At 42.3% G+C, this 25,812-nt stretch overlaps 2 protein-coding genes across 18 annotated transcripts in view; one reads left to right on the top strand and one right to left on the bottom strand.

Moving 5' to 3' along the window:
* Nucleotides 1–8,310, bottom strand: part of CREM (cAMP responsive element modulator) — a 65,622-nt gene extending 57,312 nt beyond the window's left edge. For all 17 annotated transcript variants that reach the window (XM_003482828.5, XM_005668185.4, XM_005668187.4 and 14 more), the window contains exon 1: nt 8,274–8,310. The gene's annotated coding sequence lies outside the window, so the exon portion shown is untranslated. The remainder of the gene's footprint in view (nt 1–8,273) is intronic.
* A 433-nt stretch (nt 8,311–8,743) lies between these two features.
* The window catches only part of CUL2 (cullin 2), a 128,872-nt gene continuing 111,803 nt past the window's right edge, over nt 8,744–25,812 (top strand). Inside the window, exon 1 of the mRNA XM_084980493.1 lies at nt 8,744–9,335. The gene's annotated coding sequence lies outside the window, so the exon portion shown is untranslated. The remainder of the gene's footprint in view (nt 9,336–25,812) is intronic.

The raw sequence follows: 25,812 nt of genomic DNA, 5'->3' as shown, positions 1-25,812 counted from the left end.
AATAATCAGGGAGTTCCCGTCGTGGCACAGCAGAAAGGAATCCGACTAGGAACCACGAGGTTGCAGGTTCGATCCCTGGCCTTGCTCAGTGGGTTAAGGATCTGGCGTTGCCGTGAGCTGTGGTGTAGGTCACAGACGCGGCTCGGATCTGGCATTGCTGTGGCTCTGGCGTAGGCCAGAGGCTACAGCTCCAATTGGACCCCTAGCCTGGGAAATTTCATATGCTGTAGGTGCGGCCCTAGAAAAAGACAAAAAAAAAGGAACAAAAACTGGGTTTTGTCAAAGATTTTCAACTTCAAACAAGATGGTAACCATTCCTTTAAAATCTCCTCCGAAGCCTTCAATCCATTAAAACGACTGTTTTAGGCCACACCAGCAAATAAACCCCGTTAAAAAAATAACAGCTCTTTAAAATACATACATGACATACTGAATGAAGTAAAATTGACAAAGAAAAAAGAGGAGAGAAAAGGGAGCCCTCAATTTATTTTAGACTTGAAAGGACAAACGCATGCATTCCCAAGTACTTTCCAGATGTCTATGCCAGCAGCAATGGTACTTGGCATGGACATGCTGCTGTCCGGGCCCCCTCCTAAGTGGTCTCTCTAAAGTGGTGTCACACCACCCCAGACAATTTGGAAACTGAGTCAGCAGGCAGGTGCATCACTCCTCACTGTGGGCACTAAGACAATGGTTATCGTTACCAACCGCCCAGACCCCACCACAGGGACAATGAGAAAGGGTAGGGCATTTGCATCGGGCCACTTACAGTGTGAACAAAAAGCAAGGATGGTGCCATTCCTTTGGATTAAACTTTATTCTGTGTTATATTATGCTGGCGTTTTATGTAGGGACCTTTTACATGGGGACATCTTATCTTCCATAACAACAGTATAACCATGAGGGCAGGGGCTATTTATTTATTAAACAGTGCTGGGCATCGAGACACAGATAAGATGTCCCTGCTCTCCAAGAGCTTGAATTCTAATGAGATGTTTAAACAAGGAATAGTAAAGTATTGCCTGAATGATGATGGTGAGCCTGGCACCGTATGAGAAAGAGAGAGGAGTAACTCAATTTCTCTTGGAAATACCATTTCCTTTAGTTTAATTTTTGAGAAAGTAATACATCATGATTCAGAACTCAAAAGGAAAAAAGTATTTGGCCAAGTCCACGAACAGCCCATTCCCTCCTCCCAGAGGCTGTCAGCACTGAAGACAGTCCCAGCTTCCAGCCAGCCCCCTCACAAGATATCAAGAGAGAAAATGACTAGTCTCACAACAGAAATAATGACCATCGGGTCAACTTAATCCTGACTCAGGCTCATCAGAGTATTTACTTCACTCCTACCATTCCAAGGGTCATGGCCGATGGTCTGCCTGCCAAATCTCAAAGAACGAGTTTTAGGCCTCATCCTCCTTAGCATGCCCACAGCACTCCTACTTCCCGAATTTCAACCTCCTTGAACCCTTCAGAACACCATGCTCACGCTTCCCTTCCACATCATCCAGCCCTTTGCTCCCATCTCCTGGGGCCCTCTCTTTAAGGACTGGTACTCCCAGACTTCCAGTCACAGACCCTCCACTCTCTCCCTAAGCTGCTTCATCCACACTGGATGCATCTCAAATCTCACTTTCAGCCTGGACCTCGCTCTCCTGAGCTCCATCCTGGATATATCTGCCTAATGCTCATAGATTCTCAAGCCCTTGCTCTGCATCTCCCCTCTCGCTGGACTTTTATCCTGGCTGAGGACTGACATAACCATTGGCTCAGCCACGCTATCAAGGCATCCTCTCCCTTCATTCCCATTCCTGAGGAGGCGCTGTGGTCTGGTGGGGGTGACCTGGCAGTGTGCAATGTAAAGAGATGGCAATGGAGGCTAAGTAGGGTGTTAACATGAGTTCTAGTCCTTATTCACTTTGGCTTTTGCAAGAAAGGCAAAACAAACCCCCACTGCAATTAGCTTGGCCAAAATAAAAAGAAAAGAATGTGAAAGGAAGGGTAGCACACTTCCAATGGAAGTAGGAAGAGAAAGAACACAGAAAAGGACAATCTGTTTCTTCAGTTCTGTTTTTTTTTTTTTTTTTGTCTTTTTAGGGCCGCACCCATGTCACATGGAGGTTCCCAGGCTAGGGATTTAATCCGAGCTGTTGCCCCCAGACTACACCACAGCCACAGATCCGAGCTTCGTCTGCGACTTATACCACAGCTCATGGCAAACGCTGGATCCTTAACTCACTGAGCGAGGCCAGGGATCGAACCCGCAACCTCATGGTTCCTACTTGGATTCATTTCCGATTCACCAGGGTGGGAAATCCTGTTTCTTCAGTTCTGGATGGAGAAAAGTTTTACCTCTTTGGGAAAGTAGGAGACCTTCATAGGTGAACTGATTCAAGAAGCAACAGCAAGTTAGGTTTGAAAGAAAATGGGAGAAGAATATGAAGCTCTATTGTAAAGCTGGTCCTTTTCACAAGTTGGAAAAAGGCAGGCTAGGTAGAAGAGAGAAGGTTTGAACAGTGTGGGTCTACTCATATGTGGATTCTTTTCAATAAATATATTGGAAAATTTCTGGAAATCTGCAACAATTTGAAACAACTCACAGATGAAACTCATAGCCTAGAAATATAAAAAAAAATAAGGTTATGTATGTCATAAAAGCATAAAATATATGTAGATACTAGCCTATCCTTACATAAACATGAGTGGTACTTTTTTTTTTTTTTTTTTTTTTTTTGTCTTTTTGCCATTTCTTGGGCCGCTCCCGTGGCATATGGAGGTTCCCAGGATAGGGGTCGAATCGGAGCCAGAGCCACAGCAACTCGGGATCAGAGCCACGTCTGCAACCTACACCACAGCTCACGGCAACGCTGGATCCTTAACCCACTGAGCGAGGCCAGGGATCAAACCCGAAACCTCATGGTTCCTAGTCGGATTCATTAACCACTAAGCCATGCTGGGAACTCCCCATGAGTGGTATTTGATATAACTATAAAACTAATAATGTGTTAATTTTCTTACTGTTTTATAACTTTGCATTCAAAGAATTACATTACTGTACAGTATGCCTCTCATAATTGGAGAAACTGTGGATCAGTTATTGCCACAGTAAGTGACTTTTAAAAAATGTAACAGTGTTTCCAATACTGTATTATGCATGTGACTGCAACACTGTATGCCATACATTTTTCTAATGATAGAATCATTAGTGTATGGGCTAGGCTACTATGAAGCAAGCCTACTGATGATACTAGGGGACCATAAAGCAATCATTTTGCTGCTTCTTTGCTATCAATGTATGAATCGTTATATCTGTAAATAAATACAAGTTTCTTTTTCACATTCTTTCAATTTTTGCTATCTAGTGTTAGTAATACGTATAACATCTACAGTGTTTTGTATCATCTAAGACAATATTGATACAGGTACTGACAAGATTCACCTTGTAAACGGACAATATAAACTTATTGTATCAATAAATACAGTATAGTCCTATAAATGTATTTCTCTTATGATTTTCTTAAAACATATTTTCTTTAGTTTACCTTATTGTAAGAATACAGTATATAACACATATACAAAATATGTTTTAACTGACTATGTTATTGGTAAGGTTTCTGGTCAACAGTAGGCTATTGGTAACTAAGTTTGGGAGGAGTAAATATCATACAGGGATAATTTACAGGGATCAATTATACAGGGATAACGAGGCAGAGGTCAGCAGAGTCAACTGTAATTACAAAGAGCCATATAAATGAAGTTGATAGGACTGAGCCTATGGCTTTTTATGCATTTTAGGTGAAGGAGATGAGCAGAGGAAAAACAAAGCAATAAAGCAGTAACAGGAAATTATGCCACTTTAGAAGTTTTGTAATCTCTGTGAAGCAAAGTCAAAAAACTTTCTTTTTTTTTTAGAGCTGCACCCTTGGCATATGGAAGCTCCCAGCCTAGGGGTCAAATCAGAGCTGTAGCCACTGGCCTATGCCACAGCCACACTAGATCCCAGCCTGGTCTGCGATCTACACCACAGCTCATGACAACATCAGATCCTTAACCCGCTGAGGGAGGCCAGGGATCAGCCCCAAGTCCTCGTGGATACCAGTCCAGTTGTTACCACTGAGCCACATTGGGAACTCCCAGAATAACTTTCAAATAGCAATTTTTACACTTTTGTATAAAAATAGAAGTGCCCAGGAGCAGTTCTTATAAATAATTATTTGCAATAGTTGTAAATACTGTCTTTACTATTTTGAATATGAATCATACAGAAAATTAGACAGCATTCGGATACAAATTCCATGTCACTCCAGTTTAATTGCTTCAGATACCTATTATTATTTTAAAAATCTTAACTCTTTACAACAATCACCAAAGCACTGACTATTCAAGCATCTCTTTTTTGATTCATCTCCCACCTGGTGCCTATTTTTGTCTATTTCAGTCAATGAACAGCAGAATTGATTACTAAGGAGGAAATGAAAAATGAAATTCAAATAATCTTGACCTGTCTTCACCTCTCCAAGCACAACCCCCCTCATCCCCTACCCCTGTACCACTTCAAGAAGGGAAACAAAACTTTCCATCTCTTGGGGGAGTTACATGCTTGACTAATCATTGCAGGGTTTTACTTTTCAACAGCATGCTACACTACTGCATTTTAAGTATATTTCAAAACTTACTACACATAAAGTACAAGTGCACTGACTACTAATTAGTAAATCTGAGAAAGAGTAGATGAGACACTTGAATCAGCTAGAGTTCAGAAAGATTAATTTCAACGTTGGTCCTATCTTGTGTATAGAAACAAAACTAGTATGTAAGTGCAGAAAAATGCCTAAATAAGTTAAATTTAACTCCTCCATCAATTTTAAAAGGCCTAAAAGCATCCTAAGTGTCTTTATGCATTATATAGTTGTCCCAATTCCAGAGGTGGGAGCTTTCATCAGAATCAGTGCTAGATACAAATCCCTAAGCATTTCTAGGCTAAATAAGTAAATAATGTTTGTGCATCAATGAAAAAAGTTGAGACTGAGAATATGAACAAAACTCTATGACATTTGACCTTCTGAGTTAGGACAGTCTACCTTTAAATATGCTGTGTTTTTTTGTTTGTTTGTTTTAAAGGTTCACTAAGATAATTTTTTTTTTCACTAAGATAACTTTGAAAAGTTTATTCTCTCCAATTCTCAAAAGTAAAACTATTAGAATCACATGAGCCTCAAGGTTAAAATTTCACAGGATTTCATTTTAACATTTGATTGGTCGGGTTGTATCACTATTCAGAAAGTATGTATAAAGATGCTTCCCATTCATTTGGGGAGAACTGGGAGACTTCAAAGGAGCCTCACAAAACGTTTCCAGTAAGGTTTTCTTTCCTCATCAGTGAGACAGTTATTTAAACAGTCCCAAATAATTTACCAGCCAATGCTTTTCCGCAAAATTGTTTCACATGCACCTTGCCAGTAATTTCCTGTAACACTCCTGGGAAAGTCAGTCAAGATGTTTGCAAAGTAGATATTTTTCAAAAATTTGCTGTAACTGTATTATACCAGCAAGACTCAACTTGTTTTTTTGCTGCAGTGTGACTGGACTCAACTTGTCTTCACGAGTAATATCGAGATAAAGTCCCACTGATGCCATCCTTAGGTTTTTTCTTCATTTCCCCTTGTTCTCTACTGGATATTCCAGTGCATCATTAAAAGAAAACTCATGAATGAAAGATTTACTCTTGGGAGTTCCCGTCGTGGCTCAGTGGTTAACGAATCCGACTAGGCACCATGAGGTTTCGGGTTTGATCCCTGGCCTTGCTCAATGGGTTAAGGATCTGGCGTTGCCGTGAGCTGTGGTGTAGGTCAAGATGCAGCTCAGATCCTGCGTTGCTGTGGCTCTGGCCTAGGCTGGCAGCTACAGCTCCAATTGGACCCCTAGCCTGGGAACCTCCATATGCCATAGGAGCAGCCCTAGAAAAGGCAAAAAGACAAAAAAAAAAAAAAAAAAAAAAAAGATTTACTCTTAAAAACAAGGCCTTCTTTACTGTGCGATTCCCATGGTAAAAAGTATTTTAAGGAATTCCTGCTGTGCTGCAGTGGGTTAGGGATTCAGCTTTGCCACAGCTGTGGCTCAGATCCCTGCCCTGAGAAGTTACATATTCTGCGGGTGCAGCCAAAAAAAAAAAAAAGTAGTTTATACACCTTATGTGTTCTTTAAAAAGAAATTGACAAAATGATTTTAAATATTTATTCCTACATATGAAATGGATGAGAAACACTTTCCCTGAAATCTGTATTTTTACTATCTATATACTTGTATTGATAATACTGAGAGCATTCATTGTACAATAATAACTCTTCTCAAAATTGAACATCAGTTGAATTAAAGTAAAAATACTTAACAGATTTCAAAGACATTTCAGGCTTATTTCCTTAATGACCAATTTTTTTTTTTTTTTTTTACTGTTTTAAGTCCACACCCTGGGCATATGGAGGTTCCCAGGCTAGGGGTCGAATCAGAGCTTCAGCTGCCGGCCTAGGCCACAACCACAGCAACCAGGATCCAAGCTGCGTCTGCAACCTATACCACAGCTCATGGCAATTCTGGATCTTTAACCCGCTGAGCGAGACCAGGGATCGAATCAGCAACCTCATGGTGCTTTGTTGGATTCGTTTCCGCTGTGCCACCCGGGAACTCTCCTTAATGGCCAATGTTGACTTCATGTCAAAACATCAATGGTTCAGCTGTTAAGTGTTTGCATTGTTCAGTTTTATTTTTAAAGCCTATCTAAATGCGACACAGCATTTAAGCACTTTCCAATAGATTATCCACTTCCACAATAAACCCGGCTTACTCTTCTGGCCCAATATTAACTTGTAGAGAATACCAGGTTGGAGAAAATAGTCAGGATCAGGAATACACGTCTATCCTGGTAAAGATTCACTCAGGTTTCCTTATGTATGTGACTAATGTGAAACGCTTCTACTTTTCATGAAATGGCCATAATTCTAAACATTAGTTTCATATTTGAATCATGCAATGATTCGCCTCGGTAGCAAACAAAAGCAGTCTACGGAGTCTGGAATTTGCTGAATTCACCACTTCATTAACCTTCTGAGATAATGCGAAGACAAAAAGACTAAAGAGCTCCTCTGTGTTTACACATTCAAAAAATTTTATTCACTCACTCTTACAAAATATGTACAGAAAACACACGTGTAATTACAGCTTCACACTCACCAAAACGACCCCAGGTGGACCAGCAAGTCACTGGGCAAAGCACGTGCTTACACTGAACTATTTACCGACGCACCAAAACTGTTGTGTCTTTACCAACACTTAACATGACAATGCGTTCAGTGTTTATACTCATCCAGGTTCAAAACCATTTAAATATCTTTTAAAAAGTTGTCTTTGGATCAATCAGCAGCTCTTTAAACATCAGTGTTTACTACTTAGCATTAGTTGGCCAAAACACATTTTTTGCAATTTGCCTTTCTTGGGGGAGAAAAAGTTCCGAAGTTAAAAAATTCAAAGACTGTGACTTATGAAGGGAAAGCAGCGTGTTATCCAAAAGGAGGATCAAGACTAGGAGAAAAATGTGGTGGTACCCCCAGGGAAAGACTACAGAGCACGAGTTATTAAAGTAATCTAACACGACCTTCACATCGGGGACCTCTGGCCCTGCGCATCTCGGTTAGTATTTTTTTCTAGGGAGGGCGGCTGCAGCCGGGCGAATTAGGCAGGAAAGGCAGAGGAGTTCGGAAACCACTGGTGTGAGCCTCCGGATACCGGGTGGGGACCGAGGCTGGTCCCGAGGGTCAGCATCGCTCAACCCAGGGCCGGCAGCGGCTTCCCGGGCCGTGCGGGGAGCGTGAGCGGCTCACACTCGGGACAGCTGGGAAGACGTCGGAGGAGGCGCGGCGCTCACAGCTCCGGCTCCGGGGATCGCGCCAGGCCGGCCGGTCCCGGCGCAAAGGGGGCGCGGGGGACGTGCGCCTTCCAGCAGCACCGCGACCGCATCCCGCTCGCTCGGTCTCCGGCCGCGAGGACCGGGAGGCGGCGACTGGGGCGAGCGAGGGGAGCGGAGGGAGCCGCCTGGCGGGCCCGCCCGCCCTGCGCGGCCTCCCCTCCCTCGGAGCAGGAGCGTTGGCCCCTCCGAAAGCGCCCGCCGGGTGCGCGGGGCAAACGGCGGGGACCGCCCGCGCTACCCGCCCCGCCCCCGCTCAGGCGCCAGCGCCTCCGCCTCAGGCTCCGCGGGCCCCGCCGGCCGGCGCTCCACTTACCCGCTGCGAAGCGATTTACGTAGCGGGCCTCGTCACTGCTTACGGACGCGAGGAGGTGGGACGAAGAGCCCCACCGGGACCGGCGCCGTCCCACGTCGCCCCACGTCAGCGCTGATGCTGCCGCTGCTGCCTCCCCGCCGAGCGCGACCCAACGCGGCCTCGCGTCGCCTGCCCGCCCGGCTCCGCGCCGCGCAGCGCCTGCCCCTTCCCCGGGGACGCCGGGGGAAATCCACGCTCGAACCCCGCCCCCTGCCGGCCACCGGCGGGAGTGCGGCGCAGACAATCCAACAATTGAATAGAACGGGGTGGGGAAGGGGAGGCATGAGAGGCGGGGCCTAGTGGGAGGCGGGGCATGGAGGTGAGCCAGAGCTTAGGGGCGGGGCCGGGAGGAGGAAGTAGGGTGGGTGGGGAGGAGGCCCAAGTTTGGGGCGTGGCCTAAGGCGCGGCCCGGAAGCCGGAAGCTGCTTCGCGGAGCCTGCTCCCGGAAGCCAATCAATTGGAGAGTAATCAAGGTTTTCCAGGCCTCTGTGTGTCGGTCACCTGTCCGGGCGAGCTCAGCCGCCAGCAGAGGCCCGCGAGAGCATCCTGTGGACCTCACCTCGATGTCGCCGGACGCGAGCCCCGGAGGCCCTACCCTCTGCCGCCTCCCCGGCGACCTAGTCTGCGCGGGGACACAGCGCTGTCCCTACCTGCGATGTGACGGAGGAGAGGAAAGCTGAATAGCTGAAGCCCAGGTCTGGAACAGAGGAGTTTCATTTTCGTTCACTTGGAACCCGGGGCTTTACAGTAGGAGAGACGGTCATCTTTTGTACACCCACTCTTAGGAGCAGGTCACACCGGGAACCTTCGTCAAGGACACTGCTTGAAAAGTTGCTGAGAAAAGAAAATAAAAGCATAATCCACGTAGCGCAGGAGGAAAAGGGAAGCTTTGTGAAATATTAGAATTCCAGTGGAGTTCTCCCAGTAGAGGAAAATTCTGAACTGTTCAATGCTAGATTATGGTCATCCCGAACTACTCTCAGCTGTAATGTGTACTAGCAGAGATAAGAGGATAAAAACCTGGTAAGTTCACGTCTTTCTTTCCCCATTGGCAGAATTCTGAAATTCCTCCTTCTAGAGCGATGGGCAATGCCTGTCTCCACTTCCTTATAAAAATTAGCTTCTTAATGAGGGACATTGCCAAATTAATTTTTTTAAGTTAAATTTAGAAGTTAACCAAATCTCTTTTGTGTGTGTTGACACAAAAAGAATGTCTCTAAGTAATCAATGTAGCTCATTTTAGCTCAGAAAAAAAGGAGTTATCGTAAAGAGAAGAAAAAAGTCTAGACTGCTAAAACCGAAAAATCCTAACTTTCCTTTTGGTCAAGGTTGACCATGTGCTGGAGGAACAGATTTTGAACTTCAAGTGATTTGGGGGAAATCGTAATCACTCAAAAACATTGTTCTTCCTTACCTACTTGTTTATTCTGAAATTTCCTTTACCAAAGTATACAGTCTTTATAGTTAGATTCCTTTAGACCAAGGGCTTAAAATGTAAGTATGGCTGCTACATCAACACACACTGTGATATAAATGTCATATCAAATCCTTGAGAGCAGGGGGAAGAGTACCTGCTCTTCTTGACAGAGTGACAGAGTACCTGGGATCTGAAGAGAGAAGGCAGGAAAGGTACATGGAGTTTCCTTTTGCTGCTATGACAAATTCCCGCAAATTTAGCGGCTTAAAACAGATGACTTAAAAGTTCTATGGGGTAATATCAGGAAATCATCGATCTCCTTGTCTTTTCCACCTTCTAGAGGCCATCCGCATTCCTTGGCTCATGGCCCTTTGCCTCCTTCTTTAAAGCCAGCGATAGCTGGTTGAGTCCTTCTTTTGCTGCCATCTCCCTGATTCTTTCTTTTGTTTCCTTCTTCCACTTATAAGAACCCTTGTGAGTTCATTGGGCCCACTTGGACAAGCCAGGATAATCTCCTCATCTCAAAACCAGGGAATTAGCCACCTTAATTCCCCTTTACCATGTGACCTAATATGTTCACAGTTTGCAGGAATTAGGATGTGGATATTTTGGGGGCGTTGGGTTGCGGTGTAATTCTCCCAGCACACAGCACAGGATTCCAATAGAAGCTTGAGCTCCTGAGGCAAATCACCTACCTTTCAGGGTCATCCCTTGCAAACAATTCAAGCATTTGATTAGAAATGCCAGTAACTGATTTTTCAGTTTCTCATATTTATGCTTTAAGATTATTGTAAAATCTGGAGTTCCCATCGTGGTTCAGTGGTTAACAAATCCAACTAGGAACCATGAGGTTACAGGTTCGATCCCTGGCCTTGCTCAGTGGGTTAAGGATCCGGCATTGCCACGAGCTGTGGTTGTAGGTTGCAGACACGGCTTGGATCCTGTGTTGCTGTGTCTCTGGCGTAGGTCGGTGGCTACAGCTCCAATTAGATCCCTAGTCTGGGACCCTCCATATGCCGTGGGAACAGCCCTAGAAAAAGGCAAAAAGACAAAAAAAAAAAGATTATTGTAAAATCTAAAATGAGATATCAGAGTTCCCAATGTGGCACAGTGGGTTAATGATGTGGCTTGTCTCTGGCATTGCCAGTTTGATGCCCGGCCCAGCACAGCTGCTGGAACTGTGGCATTAAGTCACTGGGATTTGATTCCTGGCCCAGGAACTTCCATATGCCGTGGGTGCAGCCGAAAAATTAAAAAATAAAAAAATAAATAGAAGGATTGTTCGTTTGGAGTTCCCGCTGTGGCTTGGTGGTGTGAGCACTGGGATCTAGGTTCCATCCCTGGTCATAACCACTTTGCTTTGAAAACCAGGTAAGGGCAATTCAGGTATAATTTGTCCTTTTTCCTTTATTGCCAAAAGGAGTATTTATACGAGCAAACTCACACTTTTTTTTTTTTAAACTATTTTTCTTTTTCTTTTCATTTATTTATTTATTTACTTTTTTGTCTTTTTGCTATTTCTTTGGGCCGCTCCGGAGGCATATGGAGGTTCCCAGGCTAGGGGTCCAATCGGAGCTGTAGCCAGTGTCCTACACCAGAGCCACAGCAACGCGGGATCCGAGCCGCGTCTGCAACCTACACCACAGCTCACGGCAACGCCAGATCGTTAACCCACTGAGCAAGGGCAGGGACCGAACCCGCAACCTCATGGTTCCTAGTCAGATTCGTTAACCACTGCGCCACGACGGGAACTCCCAAACTCACACATTTTGATTTAGCCTCCAGCCCTCTAACCTTTTAAATCTTTGTTTCAGTAATTGGTCAGGATATATATTTTTCTCATCTTTCATAGCTTCCTACATATAAAATACATTGTTTCATGCCAAAATCTTAATTTTTTATGTGTGAAATGTTTTTATTACAGTGTTTGTTGATTTTTTTCTTTTTTTTTTTTTTTTTTTTTTTTTTTTTTTTTTTGTAAAGAGGCTGCCTCTTTTAGGAGCCGGGTTTATGGCTTTTAATAAAGCTTGTGGGAGTTCTCTAATGGCCTAGGAGGTTGAGGCTCCTATGTTCTCACCGCTGTGGCTCTGGTTGCTGCTGTGCAGTGTAGGTTCAATCCCTGGCCCAGGAATTCCCACATGTTGCCTGTGTGGCAAAAAAGGAAAAAAAAAAAAAAAAAAAAAAAAACCTTGTGGCTAGCACTAATTGTACTCCCTTTATTGTATAAAATTATTTAATTTTTTGGAACCTAAATCCCGGCATCATATTTAACCTTTGTTAAGTGTAACACTGTTTCATTTCTAGAACATGAGTGTACCTTTAAGAATCTTGATAATGGGAGTTCCTGTGGTGGCGCAGTGAAACCATGAGGTTGCAGGTTTGATCCCTGGCCTGGCTCAGTGGGTTAAGGATCCAATGTTGCCATGAGCCATGGTGTAGGCCAGTAGCTATAGCTCCGATTCGACCCCCTAGTCTGGGAGTTCCCATCATGGCTCAGCAGTAATGAACCCAACTAGTATCCATGAGGATGTGGGTTCAATCTCTGGCCTCACTCAGTGGGTTAAGGATCCGGCATTGCTGTGAGTGGTGGTGTAGGTCACAGACCAGCTTGGATCTGGCGTTACTGTGGCTGTGGCATAGGCCAGCAGCTATAGCTCCAATTTGACCCCTATCCTGGGAACCTCCATATGCTTCAAGTGCGGCCCTAAAAAGATGACAAAAAACCCTGACAAACCTTGATTCTGTATTGACCTATAAAGTGAATTAATTTGACATTGATCTATTGAGTGCCTAGTATTTACACATCACTATGCTTACCTAAAATTTCTTTAACACAAAATAAGAACTAGAAGAAAATAATGCAAATCATATACCTGATAAGAGATTAATACACAATGTATTTAAAGAACTACAACTCAGAGTTCCTGTGGTGGCGCAGTGGTTAATGAATCTGGCTAGGAACCATGAGGTTGCAGGTTCGATCCCTGGCCTTGCTCAGTGGGTTAAGGATCCAGCGTTGCCGTGAGCTGTATGTAGGTTGCAGATGCGGCTCGGATCTGGTGTTGCTGTGGCTCTGGCGTAGACTGGCGGCTATAGCTCTGATTAGACCCCTATCCCGGGAACCTCCATGTGCTTCAAGTGAGGCCCTAAAAAGACAAAAAAAAAAAAAAAAACAAAAAAAAAAAAAACCTGTAAAACCTTGATTCTGTATTGACCTATAAAGTGAGTTACTTTGACGTTGATCTGTTGAGTGCCTAGTATTTGCACATCACTATGCTTACCTAAAATTTCTTTAACACGAGCTAAGAACTAGAAAATAAAGGCAGAAATCCCTTCTTCCCCACCACATCAAGGTTCTAGGCAACCAGAAAAAAAATGAGTCAAAAAGACTGAGAAGGCAGAGAGTAGGAAAGAAAAGGAAGAAAACCATTCAAGAGGCTAAAATAATGTCTTGTACAATCTCCTGGGCTGTGTGTGCATGCATGTATGTGTGGGGCTATAAATGTGTATTTGTGTTAGTCTCTTCGTAACATTGTTTTTGTACAGCTAATAGACTGTTTAAACTCTTCCAGATGTCAGAGACAAATGATTTACCATAAAGCTTGAATTTTCTTTCCAAGACCTTCTGTGGGGCCCTAACATTTTTTAGGTGTAAGTTCACATTCTTTTTCTTAAAGAAAATACCTCAAATCCTGAATGTGGTGAGGTTTTTTATTATGAAACTTTATATTAAATATAGAGGGGAGGATGCATGGGGGAAGAATATGAGATCAATATTAGTTCACACAGGCTGAATGAAAACATTTTGACCCAAGTAGATTTGGGGTAGGACTACCTAGAAGGCCCATTGACCTCTGGCTTAGATCATTTACAAAGATCCAATAGATTAGACACGGAATACAAAAAATATCAAATTAGGGGTTTTTTTTGCTTGTTTGTTTTGTTTTTTAGGGCCACACCTGCAACATATGGAAGTTCCCAGGCTAGGGGTGGAATCAGCCACAGCTGCTGGCCTATGCCACAGCCACAGCACCACCAGATCTGAGCCACATCTGTGACCTATACCACAGCTCACAGCAATGCTGTATCCTTAAGCCACTGAGCAAGGCCAGGGAATGAACTCGAACTCGCATTTTTGTGGATACTAGTTGAGTTTGATACTACTGAGCCATGATGGGAACTCCCTAGAGAGCTTTTCATACTGACTTTACAAGTCCTTTTCCTTAATAGGTAGCATGATTCATTTAGGTTCTATAGAACTTCCACAATTTGGACTGGAAATAACTTTGAAGGTCACCGAATTCAAGTTTCTTGTTTTATTACTCAGGCACAGACATTTAAATGACTTGTGTGATGTCAGTACAGATCTGCTTTAGTGCTCTATTATGTCTGCTCCCTCTAGTTAGTAGCCATTCCCTTTGGAGTGCTAGAATTAGAGCAATACGTTGAACACTAGCTGTACTACTACCAATGTCAAAAGCAGCCGCTGTATTCAACATTCATTTATGATAAAAAAAACTCTCCAGAAAGTGGGCATAGAGGGAACCTACCTCAACATCTTAAAAGACCATATATGACAAACTCACAGCTAACATCATTCTCAATGGTAAAAGGCTAAAGCATTTCCTCTAAGATCAGGAATAAAACAAAAATGCCCACTCTTTTTTTTTTTTTTTTTTTTTTTTGCTTTCTTTTTTTTAATTACACAAATGAATTTATCACATCTGTAGTTGTATAATGATCATAACAATCTGATTTCACAGGATTTCCATCCCACAGCCCAAGCACAACCCCCACCCCCAAAACTGTCTTCTCTGGAGATCATAAGTTTTTCAATGTCTGTGAGCCAGCATCTGTTCTGCAAAGAAGTTCTGTCTGTCCTTTTTCCAGATTCCACATGTCCGTGAAAGCATTTGATGTTGGTGTGTCATTGTATGGCTGACTTCACTTAGCATGATAGTTTCTAGGTCCATCCATGTTGCAAAAAATGCTGGTATTTCATTCTTTTTAATGGCTGAGTAATATTCCATTGTGTATATGTACCACATCTTCTGGATCCACTCCTCTGTTGATGGACATTTAGGTTGTTTCCATGTTTTGGCTATTCAAAAATGCCCACTCTCACCACTTTTATTCAACATAGTTTTGGAAGTCCTAGCCACAGCAATCAGAGATGAAAAAGAAATAAAAGGAATCCAAAATGGAAAAGAAGTAAAGCTGACACTATTTGTAGATGACATGATACTATACATAGAAAATCCTAAAGACACTACCAGAAAACTATTAAAACTCACTAATGAATTTGGAAAAGTTGCAGGATACAAAATTTATACGCAAAAATCTGTTGCATTTCTATATACTAACAATGAAAGATCAGAAAAAGAAATTAAGGAAACCATCCCATTTACCATTGCATCAAGAAAAATAAAATACCTAGGAATAAACTTACCTAAGGAGGCCAAAGATCTGTATTCTAAAAACTAAAAAGATGCCAATGAAAGAAATTGAGGAGTTCCTGCTATGGCACAACAGGATTGGTGATGGCTCTGGAGTACTCAATGCAGGTTCAATCCTTGGCCTGGCACAATGGGTTAAGGATCTGGCATTGTTGCAGCTACAGCTGCAGGGCCAGATCTGATTCCTGGCCCAGGAACTCTGTAGGCCAAGTGGCAGACAAAAAAAAAAGTTATTTGAAGAAATTGAAAATGACACAAATAGATGAAAAAATATAAAGTGTTCTTGGATTGAAAGAATTAGTATTGTTAAAATGACTGTACTACCCCGGAGTTCCTGTCATGGTTCAGCAGTTAATGAACTGGACTAGGATCCATGAGGATACAGGTTCGATCCCTGGCCTTGCTCAATGGGTTAAGGATCCAGCGTTGCTGTGAGCTGTGGTGTAGGTCACAGACACAGCTCAGGTCCTGCATTGCTATGGCTGTGGTGTAGGCCAGCAGCTGTAGCTCCAATTCAACCCCTAGCCTGGGAACTTCCATATACCATGAGTGCTGCCCTAAAAAGCAATAAATAAATAAATAAATAAATAAAATGACTATACTACCCCCAAAAATCTATACATTCAATGCAATCCCTATCAAGTTACCAATGGAATTTTTCATAGAACTAGAAAATTTTTATATTTGTATGGAACCACAAAAGACCCCAAATAGCCAAAACAATTTTGAGAAAGAAAAGTGAAACTAGAAGAATCAGGGCCCCTGACTTCAGACTATACTACAAAGCTACAGGAATCAAAACAGTATGACATTGAATTCCCTGGTGGCCTAGTGGGTTAAGGATCTGGTGTTGTCACTGCTGTGGGATGGGTTTAATCCCTAGCCTGAGAGCTTCCACATTCTGTGCGTACAGCCAAAAAAAAAAAAAATGTATAGTACTGGCACAGAAACAGACATATAGGTCAGTAGAACAGGATAGAAAGCCCAGAAATAAACCCATACACCTATGTCAATTAATCTACAGCAAAGGAGGCAAGAATATACAATGGAGAAAAAATAGTCTCTTCAGTAAGCGGTTCTGGGAAAACTGGACAGCTACATGTAAAAGGTTGAAATTAGGATATTCTCTAACATCATATAAAAAATAATTTAAAAATGGGTTAAAGATCTAAATGTAAGACCAGTGCTCGCTTCAACAGCACGTGTACTAAAAATTGGAATGATAAATAAAAGACCAGATACCATCAAGCTCCTAGAGGAAAACAGGCAGAACACTCATTGACATAAGTAGGAGCAATATCTTTTTAGATCTGTCTCCTAGATTAATGAAAATAAAACAAAAAATAAGCAAATAGGACATAATTAAAGGTTTTGCATGGCAATGGAAACCATAAACAAAATGAAAAGACATCCTGTGGACTGAAAGATAATAGTTCAAACAATGTAACTGACCAATTTCCAGAATACACAAAGAGCTCATATGGTTCAATATCAAAAAACAAACAAACAAAAAACCATACAATCAAAAAGTGGGTAGAAGACCTGAACAGATATTTCTCCAAACATCTCCATACAGATGTCCAACAGGCACATGAAAAAATGCTCAACATCTAATCCCTGGAGAAATGCAACTCGAAACTGCGAGGTATCACTTACCTGCAGTCAGAATGGTCATCATCAAAAAGTCTGCAAATAATAAATGTTGGAGAAGATTTGGAGATAGAGGAACCCTCCTCCACTGTTGGTGGGAATGTGAATTGGTACAGCCACTGTGGAGAACAGTATGGAGGGTTCTTAAAAAACTAAAAGTAGAATTATCCTATGATCCTGCAATCCCACTCCTGGGAATATATCTAGAGAAAACTATAATTTGAAAACATACATGCAGCACTGTTCACAATAGCCTAGACATGGAAGCAACCTGAGTGTCCATCAACAGATGAATAGCTAAAGAAGATGTGGTACACACACACACACAGGAATATTATTCAGCCATAAAGAAGAGTGAAATAACACCATTTGCAGCAACATAGATGGACCTAGCAATTATACTGAGTGAAGTAAGCCGAAGACAATATGATATCACTTATCACTGGAATCTTTAAAAAAAAAAAAAAAAAGAGTTCCCATTGTGGCTCAGCACAGAACCTGATGGTGTCTCAAGGATGTGGGTTTGATTCCTGGCCTCACTTAGTGGGTTAACGATCTGGCGTTGCCATGAGCTGTGGTGTAGGTAGCACATGAGGCTCCGATCTGGTGTTGCTGTGGCTGTTGTGTAGGCCGGCAGCTGCAGCTCCAATCAGACTCCTAGCCTGAGAATCTCCATATCCCTCAGTTGGGCTCCCCCCTCAAAAAAAGGCATTTTAATAAGATCTCTAGATGATTTGTGTGGACATTAGAATTTTTTTTTTTTCCTTTTCTAGGGCCGCTTCCCAGGGCATATGGAGGTTCCCAGGCTAGGGGTCTAATCGGAGCTATAGCCGCCAGCCTACACCACAGCCACAGCAACACAGGATCCGAGCCATATCTTCAACCTACACCATACCTCATGGCAATGCCGGATCTTTAACCCACTGAGCAAGGCCAGGGATTGAACCTGCAACCTCATGGTTCCTAGTCAGATTCGTTAACTACTGTGCCTTGACAGGAACTCCAGAATTTTTTTGTTTTGTTTTGTTTTGTTTGTCTTTTTAGGGCTGCACCCGGGGCATATGGAGGTTCCTTGGCTGGCCTACACCACAGTCACAAAAATGCCAGATCTGAGCCCCATCTGTGACCTACATACACCACCACTCACAGCAACACTGGATCCTTAACCCACTGAGCGAAGCCAGGGATCAAACCTGTGTCCTCATGGATACTAGTAAGATTCATTTCCACTGACCCATAACAGGAACTCCCCTGGACATTAGAATTTTTAAGTACTGTTTTAGAGGATCTATGTATGACAGCTTACGCCCTGGATTTCCCAGTTATCAGAACTGTTAGGTTTCTCTGGTGCTTAGACTTGTTTCTGCCATTTGCAGTTGAAAGAATCCTGACTGAGCCAGATAGTCACTGTGTATTTTAGGTGTTTATTCTCTGCAGTGACTCATATGTTTTTGTTAAATTGACTTCATAATGGAATCAATCATCTCTATGCATCTGGAATACAAAATAAACATATCGAGAATAGCAAATGGATTTCAACTCTCATGCCCACCCTTGTCAATCGTTAGTGACTCCCCAGCCACCCCATTGTGTTGAGAAGGGCTCCACATCAAGTCTCAACAGGAGAGAGCACACTTAGTGATGTCTGCTCGTCACAAGCTATAAGGTGATGACAGTGATTGTTGGAGGCTTGAATATGCGACATGACAAAGAATGGAAAGAAAAGACTGGCGCCATAGAATGGCTGTAGAGGTCAGTCTATACTTTACAAAGTCTTGTGACTCTCTCATGACCCTTGAGGCAAAATGAATGAGAACAACATCAAAGAATGGCATCTTGAAAACAAGATTGCTGAAGCACTGGTGTTGCTGATGGAAAACCATCAGCTCTGACATTCTCAGGACTGGAGCCTGGGGGGGTTTATGGGAGAGGCCATAGATGACTTCAAGCAAACAACATTATAGCCTGGAAGGGCTAAAATGTTTATGATTACTTTATGTGCTTAGGAATGACTGTCCTAGCATATCTTGCTTCCAATAAGTTTGAGGTAAAATACCGATATATCCCCTGCACGTACAAGGAAATAGAAAATAGTAAATGAAAACCATGAGTTGGCTCAGAGGGTTGCTATTGCATCTTGAAGGCGGTAGCTCCCTGATCCCCACTCTATTTCTGTGTCTCTTTCTTCTTATTTCTGCGGCGCCGCTGACTTCGGGACCTGGGCTGACGAGCAGGCCTTGTCAAGTGATGTCATCCTTTTATCTCAGGGGCAGATTGATATTTCATAGTGTAGTAAGGGGTGGTCAGATCAGCTTCAGTATTGCTCCCCATTCACTGATTCGGCTGTTATTTATTAGGATTTACTGTATCTCAAGCACTGTACCAGCTATAAAGGTAAAGTGGTACAAAATATTCACGGTCCCCACCTAGCCAGAATTTATAGTCACGTGGAGGAGACACACATTAAATAAACAATTAGGCAAATAATTACCTGACTACACTTGTGACAAGGGTTATGAAGGAAAAGTACCAAATAAACAGGAACCAATCAAGTCTGAGGAGCAGGTTGGCTCTCCTGAACAAGAAGTTTTTAAGCTGAATCTTAAAGGACTCTTGGAGAAGAGTCAGCATAAAATCGTTCTGAGCAAAGAATGCCTTTGGAAAGGCTCTGAATTATGAAGGGGTCTGGCGTTCAAGGAAGCGCTAGAGGACTGATGTGGCTAGAGCACAGAATACACCATGAGAGTGAGAACCACCAAGACCAGAAAATGGGGAAGAGGCTAGAGCACGGAGGCTCCTTATAACTCCTGTCTAGGAATTATAAGGTCCTTAGGATCACTGGCTCATGCCAATCAGATTCATATAAGGCCCATTTCCAATCCGGAAATCAATTTAATAATTGATTCCAAAGCTTACTCCCCAAATCAAGAACATTAGATTGCACGATAGGAACATGGAACTTGGAGTTCCTGTTGTGGTGCACCAAAAACAAATACAACTAGTAACCATGAAGTTGCGGGTTTGATCCCTGGCCTTGTTCAGTGGGTTAAGGATCCACTGTTGCCATGAGCCATGGTGTAGGTCGTATATGTGGCTCAGATCCGGCATCGCTGTGGCTGTGTGCTGTAGGCCACCAGCTACAGCTCTGATTGGACCCCCATCCATGGGAACCTCCATGTGCTATGGGTGTGGCCCTAAAAAGAAAAGGGAAAAAAAATATATATATATATATATATATGAAACTAGAGAGACAAACAAGGCTACTGTGGCATTACATAGACCCATATGGCCCAGTAATTTCCCATTCTTTCAAATCATTCATTCACACAATTATCTATTATCGATTATCCCATTAGACATGTTTCAGCCTTCTTATATATTCCCTTGCATTTTCCACATAGCGGTTGCTCAATAGGTTTTTTTTTTTTGGCTGCATCCACAATATGCAAAAGTTCCCACACCAGGGATTGAACCGGCACCACAGCAATGACCTGAGCCACTGCAGTGAAAACACTAGGTTCTTAACCTGCTGAACCACACAGGGATTCCACTCAATAGGTTTTCAATCTAGTGTCGGCAGAAATCCCCCCTGAGCCTCTCACATTTCTGCTTATCTTTTAGACAGAGGCACTGATTGCTTTTGCTACAGACTCAGTTATCAAGGATATTGTATAGCAAACAGCCCATATATAAAGCAGCTGATTATTAAAGATTGAGATTCCTGAGCTCAGCGTTCAAGAGATATAGCACAAACCTACTCTGTGCTCAACAATCACTTTGGCTGCTTCATGTCCCCCCTGTGGCATTGTTGATGGTGTGGGGGGGGGGTGGAGACATGGGAAACCAGTGTGAACATGAAGCTCATGCTGTGATGTACATAAGAAAGTCCTGTGTCTCTGACCCAGGCGTCTTATGTCTTCTTTCAGCATCCATGAAACTGTGGCAACTTATCTGCTTCCAAGTAGTATAATTTCTTGACCCTTCACAGTGCCTGACATCTAGTAAGGTGACCTATATATGAATAGGTGTATTACAGTATAAAAGGGAAGGTATTCATACAGAAGTATGAATATCAATACTAGTTCAGTCTGATGGTAGTCGTAGGAGGTTGGGAGAATAAACTCTTGGTCAGAGTAAAGGTTATTCTGTGGTTTGGATAATAAGTGATTTAGGCACTCATTCTGCAGTGGTAGGCGGTTGGGAGAATAGAGTCATGTAGGATGAATAGAATTTCACTTGTAGAGAAGAGTAAATGAGAGAGGGACAATGTACACAAATACAAAGAGTCATCAAAGGGCCTGATTTGTCTAGAAACAATAAAAAGTTTAGTAACCAGATAAATTGGGTGGGTAGCAGGAGATGTTAATTTGAAAATATTAGCCATAGGTATTAAACCTTATTAAAAGGGGGTATGTCTAAAACTATCAAATGTAGCTGTCATCGCTCTGTTTTCTGACCTTATTTTCAAAACAACATTCACACTCAGGGAGGTACACTTGCAACTTTGAGCAAACTTGCTGTTCTGAACTAGTTCCAAATTCAGGTAGGTTATTCTTTTCCAATAAATCAGACTGTTTAAATGTATAAATATGCTTGCTTCTTTAAAATCTTATGAGACATATTAAACAAATAAAGAATGGATTTTTGGACTTTTGTTTTTAGGTCTTTTCTTACATAAAATGTATTGTTCATTATATATATTTACATATTTATATTTCAGATGTTTGAAAAATGTTTATTCTAAGATCAAGTGCTAAGCTCAAGTTGTTTTTCTTTGCAAATATCAGTTGTCACCCTTATAATTTTTGTATTCTTTCCTAGTACAGATAAATAAAGCCTATACATAGAATTGTGAAATATGGAATCTGGAAGTAAACTTAGGACTCTTTTACTCTAGTATTCTCTGTGTGCTGGATTTAATTGTTCTACCCCAAAGGTGAAAAATAATTTTCTTAATTAATAAAAAGCATGAAGGCTAGGAGACATAATATTTCAATTTTCTGTCTTTCTTCCTGTACACCTTTTCACAATTTGTGCTTTCTATTTTTAAAAATAGAATTGAGGAGGCCGTTCAACATGGCGGTGTAGGAAGATCCTGAACTCACCTCCTCCCACAGACACACCCAATCCCCAGCTACATATGGAACCATTCCCTCTGAAAAAGATCTGAAAACTAGCTGAACAGCTTCAGTACAGCAGATAAGAGGGCAACACTGAAATGGGCAAGAGAGGCAGATACAAGGTCTCACCAAAAACTCCACCCCTAGTGTGGTGACCCCCACTCAAGAGGGATGTCACAAATTGGGAGCTTCTCCCTAAGGAGCAGCGGGTTCTCACCAAACATCAGTCACTAAAATCCTTGGGACCTGTGTTAGAGAGATGAAGAATCGATGGGACCTAACTCCAGAAGACCTACAAGGCTATGGGGAACTGAGATTCCACTCTTAAAGGGCTCAAGTACAAACTCACTCACCTCGAGACCCAGTGCAAAAGTAGCAATTTGAAAAGCACCTAGACCATATGTGAAGGAGATCCATTGGCTTATCATAGGTCATCTGCCAGTGGGGCAAGGGCCTGTCAGGACTCTCTCTGGGGACAGAGGCACTGACAGATGCCATTTTTGCCTCTCTACCTTGCTAATGTGCCTGACCCTGGTGTTCTCCCACAGCACCTCTAAAATGGATGTGGTGCTTGCAGTCAGTCCACACAGGGGATGCCCCTTGAGTAACTAGCTTGCTGGGGGTAGGGGGGTGGGAGGGTAATTTCTGTACCTCCATGGGCGTGAAACAATCAGGCAATTCTTGGCATGCTACCACCCCCAGGTGGCATAGCACAGACAACAGACACAAGGCTGAAACTCATTCCTAGCCATCCTATGAAAAAGGACTATTTACTTGTCCATTCAAAGAAGATTTAATACCTATCTTTCTCAAACTCTTCCAGAAAAATGAAGAGAGAAAGTTCAAACTCATTATACCAGGGCAGCCTTACTCTGATACCAAAATGAGACAACAACAATACAAATCAGAAAACTGCAGGCCACTATCACCGATAAACATTGATGCAGACATCAGCAAAATATTAGCATGTGGATTTCAACAATGCATTGAAAAGATCATACATCATGATCAAGTGGGATTTATTCCAGGGGTGCAAGGATGGTTCAATATCCAAAAGTCAATCAATGTGATATACCACATTAACAAAGTGAAGGATAAAAATATATGATCGGAGTTTCCATCATGGCTCAGTGGAAATGAATTTGACTAATCTCCATGAGGATGAAGGTTTGATCCCCCACCCCGCTCAGTGGGTTAAGGATCTGGCGTTGCTGTGAGCTGTCGTATAGGCTAGTGGCTACAGCTCTGATTTGACCCCTAGCCTGGGAACCTCCATATGCTGTAGGTGTGGCCCTAAAAAGACCAAAAAAAAAAAAAAAATCATATGATCTACTCAATAGATGCAGAAAAATCTTTTGATAAAATTCAACATCCATTTATGATAAAAACTTTTAAAGTGAGTATGGAGGTAATCTACCTCACTATAATAAAGGACATATACGACAAACCCACAGCTAAAATCATACTCAGTGGTGAAGAGTGGAAAGCTTTGGAGTTCCCGTCGTGGCACGGTGGTTAATGAATCCGACTAGGAACCATGAGGTTGTGGGTTCGGTCCCTGGCCTTGCTCAGTGGGTTAACGATCTGGCGTTGCCATGAGCTGTGGTGTAGGCTGCAGACGCGGCTCGGATCCTGCGTTGCTGTGGCTCTGGCATAGGCTGGGGGCTACAGCTCCGATTCGACCCCTAGCCTGGGAACCTCCATATGCCGTGGGAGCGGCCCAAGAAATAGCAAAAAGACAAAAACAAAACAAAAAAAAGAGTGGGAAGCTTTTCCTCTAAGATCAAGAACAAGACAAAGATGTCCACTAACCAGTTTTCTAAGGCGAAATCATCTACATTGTAAAAGAAGTCAAATTGTCACTATTTTCATAAAATATGATTTTATATATAGAAAATCCTAAAGACTCCGAAAAAAAGAACAAGAAAATTCAGTAAAGTTGTAATAGAAAAACAATATGCAGAAATAGGTTGCATTTTTATACACTAACTATCAGAAAGAGAAAATAAGGGAAATTCTTTTGTGACCTATCAGGTTGTAGATCTGTTTTTGTCACTGCTGTGGCTCTGGTTACTGAGTTCTGTGGCATGGGTCCTGTCCCTGGACCAGAAACTTCCACATGCTGTATGTGCAGCCAAAAAGAGAGAGAGAGAGAGAGAGAGAAAATAAGAAAACAATCCCACTTACAATTGCATCCAAAAGAATAAAATATGTAGGAATAAATTTAATCAAGGAGGTGAAAGACCTGTACTTAGAAAACTCTATGACATTGATGAAAGAAGTTGAAGAAGGCACAAATAAATGGAAAGATATTCTGTGCTCTTGGGTTGGAAGAATTAATGTTGTTAAAATGTTCATACTACCCAAAGCAATCTGTAGATTCAATGCAATCCCTGTCAAAATTCCAATGACATTTTTAATAGAAATAGGAGAAATAACCCTAAAATCTGTATGGAACTGTTAAACATCCCAAATAGCCAACCAATCTTGAGAAAGAACAAATCTTAAGGCATCAAGCCACATGAGTTCAAACTATATGATAAAACTATAGGAGAAGTTCCTGTCATGGCGCAGCATAAACGAATCTGACGGGGAACCATGAGGTTGTGCGTTCAATCCCTGGCCTTGCTCAGTGGGTTAAGGATCTGGCATTGCTGTGAGCTATGGTGTGGGTCCCAGACACGGCTCAGATCCCAAGGTTGCTGTGGCTGTGGTGTAGGCCGGCATCTGTAGCTCTGATTAGACCCCTAGCCTGGGAACCTCCATATGGCACGGGTGTGGCCCTAAAAAGACAAAAGACAAACAAACCAAAAAAAACTATAGGAATAAAAATGATATGATATTGCCGTAAAACACAAACACAGAGATCAATAGAATAGATAGGCCAGAAATAAACCCATGATAATACAGCCAATTACTTTACAACAGAGGAGGCAAGAATATACAATGGGGAAATTATGGTCTCTTTATAAATGGTGTTGGGGAAATTGGACAGCTATGTGCAAAAGAATGAAATCAGACTGATACACCATGCACAAAAATTAACCCCAAATGGATTAAAGATTTGAATGTAAGACCCGAAACCACAAAATTCCTAAATGAAGACATAGGCTAGAAGTTCCTGTCATGGCTCAGTGGTTAATGAATCTGACTAGGAACCATGAGGTTGCAGGTTCGATCCCTGGCCTTGCTCAATGGGTTAAGGATCTGGTGTTGCCGTGATCTGTGGTGTAGGTCGAAGATATGGCTCAGATCCCATGTTGCTGGGGCTGTGGCATAGGCTGGGGGCTACAGCTCCAATTAGACCCCTAGCCTGGGAACCTCCATATGCCATGAGTGCCGCCCTAGAAAAAGACAAAAAGACAGAAAAAAAAAAAAAAAAGCATAGGCCATAAGCTCCTTGACATCTGTCTTGCTGACTTTTTTTTTTTTTTTTTTGGATTTGACTTCAAAAGCAAGGGCAACAAAAGCAAAAATAACAAGCGGGATTTCTTCAAACTAAAAAGCTCCTGCACAGCACAGGAAACTATCAACAAAGTGAAAAAGCAACCCACTGAGTGGGAGAAGATACTTGCAAATCATATATCTGTGTAGGAGTTAACATCAAAAATATATAAAGAACTCACATACTTAATAGGAGAAAAATAAACAATCCGGTTAAATAATGCACAGAGGACCTGAATAGACAGTTTTCCAAAGATGAAATACAGATGGTTAATTTGCACATGAAAGGATATGCTACATCACTAATCATCAGAGAAATACAAACCCAAACCACAGTGAAATGACACCTCACACCTGTTATCATTAAAAAGATAAGAAATAAGAGTTCCTGGGAGTTCCCATCATGGCTCAGT

Source organism: Sus scrofa, chromosome 10 (assembly GCF_054392235.1).
Source record: "Sus scrofa isolate SSC_HxYL_T2T_F1_AM1 chromosome 10, Sscrofa_HxYL_maternal_Yorkshire_Landrace_v2.0, whole genome shotgun sequence".
Lineage (NCBI taxonomy): Eukaryota > Metazoa > Chordata > Mammalia > Artiodactyla > Suidae > Sus > Sus scrofa.
Note: the sequence above shows the minus strand (reverse complement) of the source record. Positions and strands in the feature narration are given on the sequence as shown.